At 34.5% G+C, this 12,195-nt stretch overlaps 1 protein-coding gene across 3 annotated transcripts in view; it reads right to left on the bottom strand.

Moving 5' to 3' along the window:
* The window catches only part of Mgat4c (MGAT4 family member C), a 472,208-nt gene that overhangs the window by 67,839 nt on the left and 392,174 nt on the right, over window positions 1-12,195 (bottom strand). For all 3 annotated transcript variants that reach the window (XM_057757830.1, XM_057757831.1, XM_057757832.1), the window contains one exon: window positions 10,153-10,260. The gene's annotated coding sequence lies outside the window, so the exon portion shown is untranslated. The remainder of the gene's footprint in view (window positions 1-10,152; window positions 10,261-12,195) is intronic.

Here is a 12,195-nt window from a genome sequence, read left to right as displayed (position 1 = left end):
AATCTTATAATCAAAGATAATAGTTACTGAAGTGAGTTTCAGGTTTATGGCGACATTTAGCACATTGTAGCTAAAATCTCTTTCACCTTGAAGGTAGATGACATTTCAATATTCCCTAAATAGTGCTTTGTAATCTCTTCTCTTCCCTCTCCTTTACTTTTAGTATATTTGTAGCTACATTTAATGCTACAGATGTACCTAATGTCCTTGTTTAGTTCTTTTTTTTTCCCTATAGAAAGTGGTTGAAAATTAGGTGTCTCGGGAAAGGGCGATAAAGTGAGATCTTTATCTGCTTTCTTATTAACATTTCTGTGGGAAAGCCTGGATGATTTACCAGCCAGAAATTATTTAGAATATATCTATAAAATCTTTCCTATCAAGGTGAAGATTTAAAATCAAAGTAGTGTTTGTTTCATGATTTCATTATATGCTATTTGTTTGTTGCAGATGAATAGCAAGAAGCAATACTAGTTAATGATAGGTAAATCCAAAGATAGCAAATGCAATCAAAACTTGGGGGTTGGGGAGATGATTGGGTTCGTAATAGTTATGATGTAATTTATGAACTAGATGAATCCTCCAATAATTTAGAAAGAATAAGTTTGTCTTCAAAAAGAGTTGTGAAAGTACTGAAATGGTATTTGTGAGTGAAGACATAAGGTCAGCATTTGGAAGTTAAGTAGAGTGACTGGGGTCACTCTAAGATGGACACAAAGAGACAAAGATGGTGAAGATGAATTGTAACTGAAACATTTGGATCCAATAAGAAACCACAGAAATTCTTATGGAGTTGTGACATATTGCATAGTACATACATATACATACATAGAGCATAACAATAGTGACTTAGAGACAATTGGATTGATTTGGGCTTCTGTTTCCAGAGACAATAAACTCCATTGTGGTGGAAATGCACATCCAAAGGACAAGGAATAGACAAGCAACTAGGAAGCATACAATCACTGTTCGTTCACAGACAGGAAGCAGAGATACCTGGGAGTGAAGTATCAGATGAGGCAGAAGTCAAAGTAATTGAATGGTAGAAATCAAGAATAGGAGTTTAGCTTTCTAAAGGGTAGGCTTTGCAAGCAGTCTGCATATGTATCACCCAGGTGAGTTGCAACTCACTATGTAGTCATGTCTAGTCTTGAACTCATCACACTCCTGCAGCCTCAGCCTCATAAATGCCAGGACTGCAAACAAGTGTCACTAAATCATGGTGTCCAACAGACTTCTAATATACCATTTGCTTGGAAATAGTCAGATGAAAATTTTGTGATAGTGTTGGCTGACCAGAAAATTTAAAATTGTAGCCTCAAGAAGCTTAGTGTCATTTATAATATGAATAGTTTAACAAGACGAATAGTACTTTTGCATTAATTCATGGTATCAAAGAAAAGAGAAACATAGAGAGTAGCTAATGTATTTGAGCCCATAGTTATTATACTTAAAGAAGGCCTTTCTGAGGATGCAACATTTGAATTCCATTAAAATGAGGAAAGAATTAGCACATGAAAACAGAGTATATAGTAAATATAGGGGCAAAATAACAGTTGATTTTTTTCTTACACATGGAAGATAAATGCTCAAAATTAACATGAGTAGGACTGAGTTTTTCTGTGGTTTCTTTATTTATCTTGTAAATAGGTATGTGTTTTTCAGCATTCAGTGGTATTCCTTTTTCCATGTCTATGTCATACTCACTTCTGAAGTTGCTGTGTTGGCTTAGAGCATACCTGAATAATCTTCAGTTTAATTTCACCTTTGAAAACACTTTCTCCAAAATTATCATTATCTGAGCTACTAAAGATGATGACTTATCTCTGAGAAAGGAAAATTCTTGGTATGCCAAAAATTGATAAATACGTTGTGGTTGGAAACATTAGCAACAAGAGAAGATAACAAAGTTGAATTGTCCATGGGAAGCCAGTTTGTATAGAACTTTATAGCTTGTAGGGAGGAACCTGATCTTTATGTTTTTGTGTGTAGAATCATGGAATAATCAAGTGGATGTGTAGAGATGGAGCATGACATGAACTGTGCATCTTTGAACATTTCTACTTTTCTAAACACATCAAAGTGCAGGACAAGAGACTAAGCAGGTAGATTCATCAGAAAATGCCAAGTGTAGAAGTTATGTAAAAGTAGATTTACTTTCTCTTCAATGAGAATTGTCTTAACACTAGAGTTCATTCCCTTAAGGGAAATGTAGAACAAACAAGTTAGACAATAAAAAGACTCTATGAAATCTATATTTCAGTAAAATCTATGATGCAGTGTTAAGACTGTATTAGTTAAAGGCATCTTTGCAGAAATAATATTTACAGTACATAGAGGCTCATGAGTCTAAATATTGTAAATATTTGATACTAAGAATATATTGATCCAAGTATTTTTTAAAAAGCTTTCAGTTGATAAGCATCATCAATGTTATGTTGTTTCGAAAGAGATTGTCTCCCATAGGCTCATATATTTGAATGTTTGGTCACCAGGGAGGCATTAGATTAAAGGAATAAGATTTGTGTGGTCTTGTTGGAGGAAATGAGCCACAGGAGGTGGGGCTTTGAGGTTTTAAAAAACCCAAGTCAAAAATTTAATAATAATAATAAAAAAGAGCAGACAGGGAGAATATAAACGAGGTATAAGTTTTCATTGAAAAACTAATTTGGGGGCTTAATTGTTTTTTATGTGTTATCTAATCTTTGAAATAAAACTTCGAAAGTGAAAAAAAGAGACATTTGATTATAAATGTTGCTGAATTAATTAAAAAAAAACAAGTCAGACCCAGTGGCTCTTTTTTTCCTGCTCCCTTAGAATCTGGATGTAGAAAAACTCTTAACTACTTCTCCAACACCACATATGCCTGCATGCCGCTGTGACTCCGATGATAATAGAGATTAAACCCCTGAAATTGTAAAGCAGTGCCAATTCAAAAAAGCTTGCTTTTAAAGGAGTTGCCATAGTCATTGTGTTTCTTCACGGCAATAGAACACTGGCTAAGACAAATATCATTCAAAATTTAATTTCTAAAGTGCAGTGTGATAGTTAAGCTTGGTTAATTGACTCGGGAAATGTATAGAACATTGGGATGTTTGTGTGGTTGTCTTCAGAGATAATTGACAAGTGGAACAATACTTGAGGAGGGTTTTCCTTTACAGCTTATGGTCAGCATTGTCTAGTTGTCTAAGTCAGCTAAAATGAAAGGCTAATAAAAAAGCATCCTGCTAATACGGCTTCTTTTTCCTCTCTGTTTCTTAACCATCACAAGACAAACAGTTTTTGCAACATGAGACCAAATTCTGTGAAGCCATGAACAAAATAAATCTTCCTTTCTTGTTGTTTCTGTTGTAATTTGTATCATGTAAATACAAGTGAATAGCCCACAGAATATAAAATAGATCATGTTAAATGGTTACTATGTAAATTTGTATTTTCTATTACCACTAGGAAAATACCTTTTCTGAGACTATTATTAGCAATAAAGTATTTACTATGAATCCCAAGAGAAGATTATTACGTGAGAGTATCTCTAGTTAATACCTGCTAAATGTTATGAGATATCCTTTCCCTGCTTCATTTAATAAATGAAGTTTTATTTTAGTTATTATATACCCAGAGTAACATGACAGTTTTATTAATACTTGAAATTCAAGACAGGTTGGTTCTGGTTGCAGAAAACATCCATGAAAGTAGATATCACAAACATAGTAGGATCCCTAGACTAATTTTATTAGAAATATAGGAGCTCTCATAGAAACATAAATAAATATTTAATATAGTTAGTTTTCCCCTATGGCATGAAATTTTTGACAATTTTTAAATTGCTTTTCACGTGTCTTCTCTAAAGGTCTCTGTGGAATAAAGACTATTTTACCTTTATGCCATTAACTCAATAAGGCTTTGCAATGTTTCCTCCCTAAAATGGAATATCTGACACTGTTGTCAAGTTCCTTAAGATTAATTCTGAATCTTTGCCCAGCAGAATTTTGCTGCAAATGTTATGGAACCCAGAAAAGGAGATATACTGTCTCAAATGGTTATAGAAAAAAGCCCTCATTTTAAGATACTAGAATTGTAATCTTCACTATTCAGACAGTTAAATGGACCCCACTGATGGTGTCCAAGGTGTTAATTAGATCTCTATCAAAGCACATGGACAGATTGGCATGAGATTTCCATGAAGAAAGGTGCCCTGGATTCTCTGTTAGATGCGTTAAAAGGAGGACATAGAGACAATGGTAACTGTATGCTTTGGGGGTTTGTGAATTTTTATAGATTGACATCAAGACATTAGGAGATATAGTATAATATTCATCTAAGTAAGCTGACATATAGAAATCTTTTCACTTCAGGAGGACTTAATAGAAATACCTAAAACTGTTGTCCTCAACCTGTGAGATGCAACCTTTCATAGTGGTCGCCCCAAACTATCAGAAAACACGAGTATTTCTTTATCATTTATAGCAGAGGCAAATGAAATAATTCTATGGTTGGGTGTCACTGCAAGATGTAGAACTGTATTAAAGGGTCACTACTGACCCAAACGATCTTTATCTCTTGCCAAATCTAGAAAAGCTAAATGGAATGTCAGACTTTGGAGTCTATTGATGGTAGCAGAAGTGTGCAGGGAATGGGCACACTATTGCCAAGTCTTCCTGTATAAAACTCATGTCTTGGCTTGTTTAGCCCATGAAAGCATACTGGGGAACAGGTTTAGAAATTACAAGATAATAGGATGATTAAACCTTCTAAAATTTGAAATGGAATGTATGCCCTGGCAATGCTGAAGCATGCATGGACAGCCTGTAAATGGCGGTTCTGTTGAACTTGTCTGTATTAGCTTTAAGGGTCTAAGTTGATGAGGACAACTGACCTGGTCTCTTCAAGAGGGCACTGGATGACATTACAGATGGCTGTGAGCCACCATGTGGCTGCTGAGAATTGAACTAAGGACCTTTGGAAGAGCAGGCAGTGCTTTTATCCACTGAACCATCTCTAGAGAAATAACTTCATGCTTTATTTTGAACTAATTTTCCTGTGACTATATACTCTGCAATGACATTTATGGCTCTGTTTCTCACAAGAACAGCTTTATTTTAGTCAAAAATATCGTACATCAGACCTTATCATTTCCAGGCAAGCAAATAGATCACTGCATTCATTACTGAGAAGAAAATTTAGTGTTCATTTATTTGTATACTTTCCAATGTTCCTCTTTTATTGAATGAAAACATCCACAGAATAGTTCATTAGAAACAACAAAACATCAACAACAAAACTAAGATGGTGGCTTTGAAGGGCTTTGTTTGAGTTGCTTTTCTGCTGCTGTGACAAAACACCATAAACAACATAAGATATAACAAGGAATTTAACTTTGTGTTCAAAGTTCCAGTGTTAGTTCACATTAGCATCATTGTAACCAGACAAACATGGCCAGACAAGCATGATTCTGAAGCAGGAGTTTAGAATCGGCATCTTTATGGGCAAGTAGGATGCAGAGAGAGCTAACTGGTTATGTTGTGCAGTTTTTACATCAGAAAGCTCACCTACAGTGACACACTACTTCCAAAAAGGCTATACCTCATAGTCCTACCCAAACCACTGAATGGAGACCAAGGATTCAAACATGTAAACGTATGAGGCCCATTTTCATTTAAACCACCTCAGACCTATATTGGAAAAAAGACAGATTTAAGATAAACAAACTAGTTCCTCTGGATGTGGTTGACAGGTATATAGCTGGGGCAGACTGAGGGGCCACTGACAGTGGCACCAGTATTATCTAGTTGAGACTATAGGATCCCAACAATCATTTACATTGTACTCTATTGCATGGTATTGGCTTTTGGGATCCTATTCTCTTTGGATGTATACCTTGCTCAAGTAGGGAGGTAGGGAGGGTCTTGAATCTTCTTCAAAGCAATGTGCCTTACCCATCTTAGAATTAGATGAGGGTGGAATGGGATGGTGTGTGGAGGGAATGGGGATTTGGATTGGTATTTTTTTTAAATCTAATATTTTTTTAACAAAGATAAACAAAGTAAAGATATAATTATTAAAACTAGAAAAGTAAGAAAAACCCCAAGTAAAAACTGGAGGAAGTAGGAAATAATAAACATTGGACCATAAAAGAATGGGGGAAGATATTGTGTAATCAAAAAACAATAATGAACTGAACAGAAGCAAAATTGGCAATCTTGCAATGTAAGACAAAGAGATTCAAAAAGAATAAACTGTAGCAACAAGAAGCAATCATTATAACAGACACAATGCAAGCAAAGACTTCTTAAGTATTTTTTTAAAATTTATTTATTTATTAAAAATTTCCACCTCCTCCCCTCCTCCCATCCCCTCCCCCTCCCCCCTTATAAGTATTACTAGTCATTTCCTAAAAGGACGCACCTGATTTCTATACTTTAGTTCTGTATTATGGCAAGTTTTTTAAAAATTGATTAAGTTGTGTTTGGGATAAAGAACAAAAAAATCAGTATCTTTGGCTCCAGGAATTAGGAATGTCTAGTACTAATCTTAAGACTTTGCAAAGAACAAGATGAGAAAACCATAAATGGCAAGAAAAGCATGCTCTAGACCCGGCAGACACATGTCACAGGCTATTGGGAAGTACCTATTGAGGAGGAATTACTCATCGATTCTGTGCATCCCCCAATTCCCAGCCTTTCTTTATCTTGGACTTCACAGTGCTATTGGAATGGGGTTATACTAAGGTTAGCTTGCTACCAGGGACATATAAAAGACAGGAGTCTCCTTGTAGTGGTGTGCACAGTCATTGTGCCAACATCAGTGTGCTCGCTGAGCCATTGTTAAAGTTGAATGCCAAGTTCAGACCGTTCCATGTGAATATTTATAAAACAAAGTTTTATAGTTTTTTTTTTTTTTTTTTTTTTTTGGTTTTTCAAGACAGGGTTTCTCTGTAGCTACGGAGCCTGTCCTGGAACTAGCTCTGTAGACCAGGCTGGTCTCGAACTCCCAGAGATCTGCCTGCCTCTGCCTCCCGAGTGCTGGGATTAAAGGCGTGCGCCACCACCGCCCGGCACAAAGTTTTATAGTTTTAAATCAGATAAATCTCTATACCTCAATATTTAAAGGATAGTTTACCTGCAGTTTGAGGAAAAGCAAAGGCCTGCATGAAAACTTACATGAACTAAAATGAAAGCATACTAAATAAATATATTCTCTTCATACTGGCAAAGTTACTAAAAGAGTAAATAACTAGGAAGCAATATAATCTTGTTATATGCCTTTGGGAACACTTGTACATTTTCATAAGAACTTATATAGATATAAAATGTTAATATACCATTCTAAAACGGTTGTCTGTTATGAATAGAAAAGACACTTTTAGTGATGAAACTGAACTCGTTTTCTGCTATTCACTGCAAAATGAGGTGATTATGAAATAAGCTCCTTTAATGGAATTCAAGAAGATCAAATTTACTCAATGAAGCTACACAGTTTTACCGTTTAAGAGACAGGAACAGAATTGGTAGGCAAAGGAGATATAGAATATTAAAGGAAAATTTCACTTTCAGTAGGACTCCTATTCAGCAAAGTGGGTCTGAAACTTTCCTTCCCTCTCCTTTGTATCCACAGTGCTTAAGAGAGGATGGAACCCAGAAACCTCAAAGAGAAGACCTATTCACAGACTTAGAGTATTCTTATAAAAGATAAATTTTTAGGTATAATTTATTTAATGACACGTATTGCTACACTCTTTTAGGAATTTCTCTAAATGCTATTATCTTAGATGTTTGGCAAATTTCCATTCACATTAAGAATTGTTTTAATAAAAAGTTGGAAAGGCACAAACCAGAGTTTAGGGAAATGTCACAGGCAGGGTTACAATAATTTCACGATAGCAATAATACCATTATCTGCGTCATACTTTTCATATACAACCTTTGAATAAAAGCAAGCCGTATTTAAGTCTGATAAACGCATGACTGATTTGTCTAGGTTGTTGATGTGGATGCTTTGCCCAAGTTTATACAAATTGTTCATTTCAATTTTTTTAACTGTATTTTGTTAAAAGCAAAGAAAATGCACATATGAAATGTGTAGTAATTTTCTTATTTTTGGTTCTTTCCTGACTTAAATTTTTTGAATATGTACAAAAAAAACCCAAAAAACAAAAAAAAAATACACTTAAGACTCAAAACTGTCTCTGATTTTAAGATTATGGGGTCGTATGCTTTTGCCAGAAAATCAGCGACATTTTTTTTTAAATAGTTTGCACTTATTTTGAAAATTTAGGATCTCACAATTGTGAAATTACTGCAGAATGTAAAGTTTTCATAATTTATATTATCATTACTAAAATATCAAAACATGCCTTTATGCAAAAATAATACCACATTTCACTGTAGAAATATATTCACTCTTTGTTTCTTCTGTTCAAAATCCTGACTAATCAAAATCTACTAAACCTACTGAAATTATGTTCTTGCTATTATGTATTCAATAGTATGTACTAGCCTATGTGATCATTCCTAGCTTACAATTTTATTGTAAGTGCAGCAAGGCAAAAAGTCCTAATTGGTGTATTTAAAATTTACATGACACATTTCATTTTGGCTATTAAATAAGTAATTAATCCATAACATCTCCGCATTACTGCACAAGCGTTTCATCAAAGTTAATTATATAAATGGAGAAAGTAAACATTATGCTAGAGAAATATCAACACTGCAGATGATCTAGTTGCTCACAGTGGTTTCATTAGGCTTCCAATTAATCTTGAAGGAGATGCTTGCTGCTGGGTGGAATAGTAAAATCAGCAATATATAGTAGGAATAATTGAAGACACCATGATTCTCTTACTGTGCATGTATGTGTTTTAAAAACAGGACCATCAACATTGAAAAAATGCTAAAGCTTTCGTGTACCAGGCAAAGTTTTATAGTTCTTTAAAAACAATGGAAAATATGTTCTATGGAACAAGAAACTCAAGTAAGAAGAAGACAATATTACATTATTTTTAATATAATTTTGTCAATATTGGAAATTCAAAAGAAATAAAAGCACGTTAGAAAAGTTACTGGGTAGGCACATCTTTGATATTAAACCATGTTGATCAAATGGCTGCTAAGGTTTCTTTAGGGAAACAACTGTGTCCCATCATCAGTGGACGGGTAAGTTAGAAGCCAGTTTTCAGTCTAGGCGGCACTCAAACGTACTCTGCAAAACTTTTTTGTCTTGGCTTCCTGTACAACACACACTAGTCACCATATATCAATCTCTTTTATTCTTATTTATTTCCTTTAGCAAGGTTCTATGCTTCTATGGCAGTAAGTATCTATATATCTTTTTTGAGGGGACTTTAGTGTTATTATCCAGTTCCGTATTCCTCCTCTACCTATGCTGTGTTTTCCTAACCCAGTGTAACCATTCTTGTTCCATTATTTACTTTTAACCTTTCATCTGAGTTCTACTTTTCAAATGACATATTCTTTTTCATTTTGTGAACTCAGAAAGTAACTTTGACCATGAAGCTCATAACAAGCATGTTTTAAAAGTATGCTGACATGAACTATTACTTGAACATGTTGTCATAAAATATCAAAATTGTTTACATTGTTATTAAATAAACTCATGCTATAATGGTATTAATCTATACCAACAAAAAGAAATACAGGCTTCAATCAGTTCACTGCTTTTGTAGACTGCACAGATTCTCTTTTTCTCCTTTTCTCTTTAGAAAACTCCATAATCTTTGACTTGGTCTCTGTAATTTAACTAATAAAAAGAATTCTGACCAAAGTCCAAATGACAGTCTTCCTTCTGTTTCCTATAACATGATTCCTGCACCTAAGTCTCAGGGATCACTGAAGAAGAAGAAAGAAACATTGGGAAGAGCCAGAGGCATAGTCAAGATGGTGTTAGTTTGTACCTCCTGGAAATAACATAGAGGATATGCCCACAAAACTGCATCAACATGGCTGTTTAAATAAGTTTAAACAATGATGTACTGATGGAGGAGCTAACATGAAAAGGGGAAGCTCATGGGTCCTCAGCTTAGACAAAGAAGAAAGGGAACGAGAGAATGATGAGAGCGGGAGAAATGACCTTCCCCAGAGAATTAGTTATCCTTCATGTAAAGCATTTTATTTTTGAAAATACTTCTAGTCTCCTTACTTGTAAATGGAGATGCTTCTACTTGCTTTGTCTTCTAAACCATTGATAGAACTTGGCAGTTTACTGAGAGTTCATAGCAAGCAGGAGATCAATTTGATGCTGTTCCCCCTAGAAACAAAGGAAGCCAATATTATTACCTAGCATAGAAATTCTTTATCTAAGATATTTATAAGGACAAACAAATTGTTTTTTGAAATGACATGCATTCCGTTGTATTTTGTACTTCAGATACAATTATCACTCCCTTGTCTTTTTTTAAACCACAGTTTCTTGTGACGAATAGTGGTATAGCCCGTTCTTTTCCACTTTCTTTCTTTTCTCACATTCTCTAATGAAATCGGTAGTAGTTTTGGACTTCATACTACTCTGTCACACAGTTATAGCTCATCCTTTATAAAAGAAAATTAGAAAACTGCTGAGTGTTATGGATATTAATGGCTGTTAGGAAAGTATAATAGAAGGCTCTCTGTCTGGAGCATTGCTAAGCTTTTATGTCATTATTCATGAATGACTAATGCATTCAAAGAAGAATGCTGATGTCCAAGGTTGGGAAGATAGACAGTGGAGAGACAGTGGCTGAGAGCCATTTGTCACAGGCAGAGATCTAATAGCAGGCTACTCTACAATGGAGTATTCAGCGGAATTTTGGAAAGGAAACTTCCTTACCCATGAAGGTGTCCTTTGCTTCACATGTTTAAAGACTGTTAGATAACAACATATTGCTTTGATTTATGTTTTTACTATAAAACTGATCAGATTCTGGCTCCGTCAAAATGCTGTATTCTCCTTGATCTAATGACATTTAAATATCATGCAGATGTTGACATATATCAATTTCAAGTTCTATATTCTATATAATATATATATTATATATTAGATTATATAGACACAGAGATGTACATGAATGTGGAACCTTTGTCATATGTCCCCTTCTATAGTTCTTCCCATTGCTATCTGAAGAGAGGGTCTCTCACTGAACTAGAAGGTAGCAATTTTAGCTACACTGGTGGGTCATCAAATTCCTATTAACTGACTCTGACTCCCACATCAGGGGTTACAGGAGCATGAAGCCATATGTAGAGTTTTGTAGGAGGGCAGAGGTTTCAACTCAGAAGAATCTCATGCTTACATAGGAAATGATTTGACTCATTAAGCTGTTTCACAAGATAACTGACTGACAATATTATATGCTTTCATAATTTTGCTGTCTGGTATTTTGGAAAGAACCTAGACAACTGATTTCTCCTTTAAAAGTTGAATTGGTGCATATTCATCAGCCTTTTTATTATTCTATTAAATCAGCAACTTGTTTATATTTTTGTAAATATAAAGGTCTATTGGTATTTATTATAATATCTTCCTTTTTCTTTGGACACATTTCTTATTTACTTTATGAACAAGTACTTCTTAAATAAAAGAGAAAGAAACCTTAGTCCTTTTCTTAATTCTAAAAGCATTTACTATGCCTCCCTGTTATTTTTATATCTTCACTATCTTCACAGGTTTTGATAAAGTATCATCATCTGTCATTATATTGTCTTCACTGAGATAATTGCCAATAAGATTTGTCAGGCTCCTTCTTAAAACTATTCATTGATTTCTTCCAGCATAAAGGACAAAGTTCAAGTTCTTATAAATTATCATTTGTCATATAACCATTGCCATCTTTAATCAAGTATATTTATTCTAATTCATCATTGTCAGTTCTCAACCTACCTTAAACTCTTATGAATACTTGACCAAACTGAGCATACTGAAAAACTCTCTTTGGATGCTATGATGCCATCTTTAGCAGGTACTTTTTGATTCTTTGAACATAGTAAACATTTCATTTCTGCATTATCCGATTACTTCCTCTGATTCTGGATTCTTGGAACCTGTAGTGGAATTTTCAGGCCTATCTGCAGACAACACTCACCCCCTTTTCAGAGAAAAGAAAAGGGTCTCAACTCCAATAAGTATGAAAAGTCGATCTTGTCCTGCTAGGAGAGCTATCAAAATCCATCCAATCTTATTTATCAGAGACAGTTGTCAGGATCAATT

Source organism: Chionomys nivalis, chromosome 25, assembly GCF_950005125.1.
Source record: "Chionomys nivalis chromosome 25, mChiNiv1.1, whole genome shotgun sequence".
Classification (NCBI taxonomy): Eukaryota; Metazoa; Chordata; class Mammalia; order Rodentia; family Cricetidae; genus Chionomys; species Chionomys nivalis.
The sequence above is the reverse complement of the archived record's forward strand: the minus strand, read 5'-3'. Positions and strand labels throughout refer to the sequence as shown.